Source organism: Trachypithecus francoisi, unplaced genomic scaffold, assembly GCF_009764315.1.
Source record: "Trachypithecus francoisi isolate TF-2019V2 unplaced genomic scaffold, Tfra_2.0 Lachesis_group15, whole genome shotgun sequence".
In the NCBI taxonomy this organism is placed as follows: Eukaryota; Metazoa; Chordata; class Mammalia; order Primates; family Cercopithecidae; genus Trachypithecus; species Trachypithecus francoisi.
The window spans coordinates 17088307-17093516 of record NW_022681460.1 but is presented as its reverse complement, the minus strand read 5'-3'; the positions used below and the strand labels follow the sequence as shown (position 1 = coordinate 17093516).

General features: G+C 38.7%; 1 pseudogene; it reads right to left on the bottom strand.

Moving 5' to 3' along the window:
- Positions 1-3586: 3586 nt before the first annotated feature.
- Positions 3587-4466, bottom strand: LOC117097986 (annotated as a pseudogene).
- Between the last annotated feature and the right edge of the window lie 744 nt (positions 4467-5210).

Genomic DNA, 5210 nt, shown 5'->3' with positions numbered 1-5210 from the left:
GTCTGGAAAGACTTCCCAAGAAGGACAGCTACAAATAAGCCCAGACAATGAAGACTACAATAAATACCTAACTATTCAATACTCAGACACCAAAGAATATCTGCTAGCCTCAATGTTCGCCATTCAGGAAAACATGACCTCACCAAATGAATTAAATAAGGCACCAGGAACCAATCCTAGAGAAACAGAGATATGTGACCATTCAAACACAGAATTCAAAATAGCTGTGTTGAGGAAACTCGAAGAAATTCAAGATAATGCAGAGCAAGAATTCAGAATTTCATCGGATAAATTTAACAAAGAGATTGAAATAATTAAAAAGAAGCAAGCAGAAGATCTGGAGCTAAATAGTGCAATTGGCATACTGATCAATGCATCAGAGTCTTTTGTAACAGAAAGGATCAAGCAGAAGAAAGAATGAGTGAGCTTGAAGACAGGCTACTGTGAAAATACACAGTCAGAGGAGACAAGAAAAAAGAGTTAAAAACAATGGAGTATGCCTACGGGATCTAGAAAATAGCTTTAAAAGGGCAAACCTAAGAGTTATTGGCCTTAAAGAGGAGGTAGAGAAAGAGATAGGTGTAAAAAGTTTATTCAAAGGGATCATAACCTAGAACCTCCCATACCTAGGGCAAGATATCAATATCTGAGTATAAGAAGGTTATACAAGCAAATTTAACCCAAAGAAGACTACTTCAAGGCATTTAATAATCAAACTCCCAAAGGTCAAGGATAAAGAAAGAATCCTAGGCTGGGTGCGGTGGCTGATGCCTGTAATCCCAGCACATTGGGAGGCCACAGCGGGCAGATCACGAGGTCAAGAGATCGAGATCATCCTGGCTAACATGGTGAAACCCTGTCCCTACCAAAAATACAAAAATTAGCTGGGAGTGGTAGCAAGTGCCTGTAGTCCCAACATCTTGGGAGGCTGAGGCAGGAGAATCGCTTGAACCTCAGGAGGGAGGTTCAGTGAGCCTTGGGAGGTGGAGGTTGCAGTGAGCTGAGATTGTGCCACTGCACTCCAGCCTGGTGACAGAGTGAGACTCTGTGTAAACAAAACAAAACAAAACAAAACAAAACCTCAAAAAACAAAAAACAAAACAAAACAAAAAACAAGAAGCAAAAAACAAAGACAGAATCCTAAAAGCAGCAAGAGAAAAGAAACAACATACAACGGAGCTCCAGTTTGTCTGGCAGCAAGCTTTTTGGTGGAAACCTTACAAAGAGAGAGTGGCGTGATATATTTAAAGTGCTGAAGGAAAAAAACCTTTTACCCTACGATAATACCAGATCCATCCTACAAGAAATGTTAAAGGGAGTACTTCAATCAGAAAGAAAAGGACATTAATGAGCAATAAATAATCACCTGAAGGTACGAAACTTACTGTTAATAGTAAGTATAATAGTAACCACAGAATATTATAATACTGTAACTGTGGTATGTAAACTACTCTTATCCTAAGTAAAAGACTGAACAATAGGGCTGGGCATGGTGGCTCACGCCTGCAATCCCAGCACTTTGGGAGGCTGAGGTGGGTGGATCACCTGAGGTCAGGAGTTCGAGACCAGCCTGGCCAAACTGGTAAAATCCCATCTCTTCTAAAAATACAAAAATTAGCTGGGCATGGTGGCGCCTGCCTGTAATCCCAGCTACTCGGGAGGCTGAGGTAGGAGAATCACTTGAACCCAGGAGGTGGAGGTTGCAGTGAGCCGAGATTGCACCACTGCACTCCAGCCTGGGCGACAGAGCAACACTCTGTCACAAAAAACAAAACAAAACAAAAAACAAACAAACAAAGCAAAACAAAACAAAAACAAAAACAAAAAAAGACTGAACAATAAACCAATCAAAAGTAATAACTACAACTTTTCAAGACATAGTACAATAAAATAGAAATAGAAATAACAAAAAGTTAAAGAGCAGGGGGATAAAGTTAAGGTGACTTTTTATTAGCTTTCTTTTTGCTTATTTATGCAAATAGTGTTAAGTTGTTATCAGGTTAAAATAATGAGTGTGTGTGTGTGTTTTATTTTTTAATAATGCAAACCCTTGCATGGCAATCCAAATTTATTGAACTACTGATGCTAAGTTATGGAAAGTTGCACCACCTTAATTAGGGCTTTTACTTTACATTTGGGCATTTCAAAGTAGTTGTAGCATTAAGTTGATCTATTTAAATATTGTGGCTCTTTGTTGGATAGACATACAGCCTTTACATCCAAACATTAATGCATACAAGTCAACAAGGCATTGTTAGGTAAAACAACAACAGCTACTGCAAATTAGCCCTTGTGACCAATTACACATGATTAAAATTTCTTCCCACATTCAAGTCCACAGTACTCATCCACCATTTAACATGTAAACCAAAATATTACACATGTGAAACAATCAATAACAGGCAAAAATACTAAACCTGTATGTTTTGTATTGCAAATACACTATGCATGAGCAAGCAAGGGATTCACAGTGAGAATCCATAGCTGCAGAAGCCTGAAAGATTTAGAAAAATTGTTAAACCATTAAAAAATTGTTTGAAAATATCCACTTCTTATTGTAGACTCTTTTTTTTTTTTTTTTTTGAGACGGAGTCTCGCTCTGCCGCCCAGGCTGGAGTGCTGTGGCCAGATCTCAGCTCACTGCAAGCTCCGCCTCCCGGGTTCACGCCATTCTCCTGCCTCAGCCTCCCGAGTAGCTGGGACTACAGGCGCCCGCCACCTCGCCCGGCTAATTTTTTTGTATTTTTTAGTAGAGACGGGGTTTCACCGTGTTAGCCAGGATGGTCTCGATCTCCTGACCTCGTGATCCACCCGTCTCGGCCTCTCAAAGTGCTGGGATTACAGGCTTGAGCCGCCGCGCCCGGCCTGTAGACTCTTACTGTACACACAGCTGTACAGTAACATTTTTCCTATGTAAACAAAAAAGGAAAAATATAATAAGAGATTTGAAAAGTCTGAACATTTCTTTCCCAACAGATATTAAAGGCAACATCTTCAAATTAAGATATTATACTGAAAGGACTATCATATTTTAAAGACAAGATCACTGCTTCATAGTTTCTCTTTAAAAAATTAAAAAACTATATAGCTGTGTTAATCAAAATGCATATTTTGTACAATGATAATGATCTTGAATTTTTTTAAAAAAAGTGTGATAAGCTACAAGTATCAACAAAACAAAGGTATCTAGAGTAGTCTGTATAGGATCTCTTTGGACTTTCTCTTATTATGCTAAAATAGTGGTGGTTTTAGAATTTGCATTATTGTACTCTCCAATACAAAGCATGGGGCATGTTCAAGTATACAGTACACCATTTTCATACATGTACAACACTGGTGGATGAAGAATGTCTCTTAGCAGTAATACTGGATGTAGCTTCTGGTTTTAGCAGCTGCATATTCTACAACTATTAGACAAGTAAAAATCTCTCTTGTGCTACTGGAAAGTTATTAGAATGTGCAAACTGATATGGCATCTTTCATCTGTCTCTTAAAGGGTACCACCACAAGAGAGTCCACTTAAGATGTTGGTAGGTTTAACAAAGTTGGAATTGCTCAGGCACTGTTGAATTGGGCAACATTCTTCAGACCTGGCTCAGAGCTACAGTGCATTTAGTATATTAAAGCAGTTGACGTGATGACTTTTTGCAAGCCTTCCCAGGCACTGGAGGTTTTCTGTTAATTGTCACACTAGGTCATAAAAGTTTCATTACCTTATTTTTGAGATAGAGTTTTACTCTTTCTGCCCAGGCTGGAAAACAATGGCATGATCTCAGCTCGTTGCAACCTCCACCTCCTGAGTTCAAGTGATTCTCCTGCCTCAGCCTCTCGAGTAGCTGGGATTAGAGGCATGTGCCACCACGCCTGGCTAATTTTGTGTTTTCAGTAGAAACAGGGTTTCATCATGTTGGCCTGGCTAGTCTCAAACTCCTGCCCTCAGGTGATCCACCCGCCTCGGCCTCCCAGAATGCTGAGATTACAGGCATGAGCCACCATGCCTGGCCTTATTAAGATTTATTTTTTATTTTGCCAAAGATTCTAAGAATGCACAGTTGTTCCATTGTCTTGCTAGATTTTGACCTTGTTCCTTCCCTACAACTCTTTTATCTTCCAAGTCACACTTATTACTAACCATCATTGGGACAATATCAGTGTCTTTAACTTGAAGAATCTGTTCTCTCAGATCTTGTAAATCTTAAAATGTGAACTGTGCTGGGATGGTATAAGCTAATACAAAGCCTTTTCCTTTTTTATGTACAAACGCTTTATTGTTGTAAATTGTTCTGTTCCTGTAGTATCCAATATTTCAAGCACACAGAGTTGTGCATCTGTTTCAACTTGCTTCCTGTAATATCTTTTATTGTAGGATCATGTTTTTCAACAAAAGTTCGTTGTACAAATTGTACAGTCAAAGCAGAATTTCCAACACCTCCTGAGCCAAGAATGACTAATTTATACTCAAGCATGATACAAATTTCTTAAAACCTAGTACCTCTTATGCTGTCACCAGGTCTCTGCAGTCGGTGTTGCTCTGTGCTTTCTCTGAGTTGCTACTGCTGGTGCTATGGGGGTCTTGCCTCTGCCACTGCCACTCTGGCTGGTTTATATGCCTGAATAATGAGTTTTAAAATAGTATTTGCAAGCATCATGATAACCTCACATTGAAATCATATCACCAGGCAAAATTGTCTTCACTAGAGGAAGACAAGAATGAAAGAAAGAAGGAAGGCCAAAACACAATAAGAAAACAACAAAATGACAGGTATAAGTCCTTACTTGTCCATAATAACCTTAAATGTCAATGGGCTAAACTCTCCAATCAAAAGACATATACTGGCTGAATGGATGAAAACAAAAAACAAAAAACAAAAAAAACGAAAACCAAAAAACCCATTGATCTTCTGCCTATAAGAAACACACTTTACCTATAAAGATACACAGAGATGGAAAATAAAGCGTTGTAAAAAAATATTCCATGCCAAGAGCAGGAATATACTTATATCAGACAAAATAGAATTCAAGACAAAAGCAATAAGAAGAAAAGTAGGTCACTATATAAAGATAAAGGGGGTCAACTCAGCAAGAGGATGCAACAATTTTAAATATATATATGCACCCAACACTGGAGCACCCACATATATAAAACAAATATTATTAGAGCTAAGGAGAGAGACAGACTCTAATACAATAATAGCAGGAGACTTCCACAC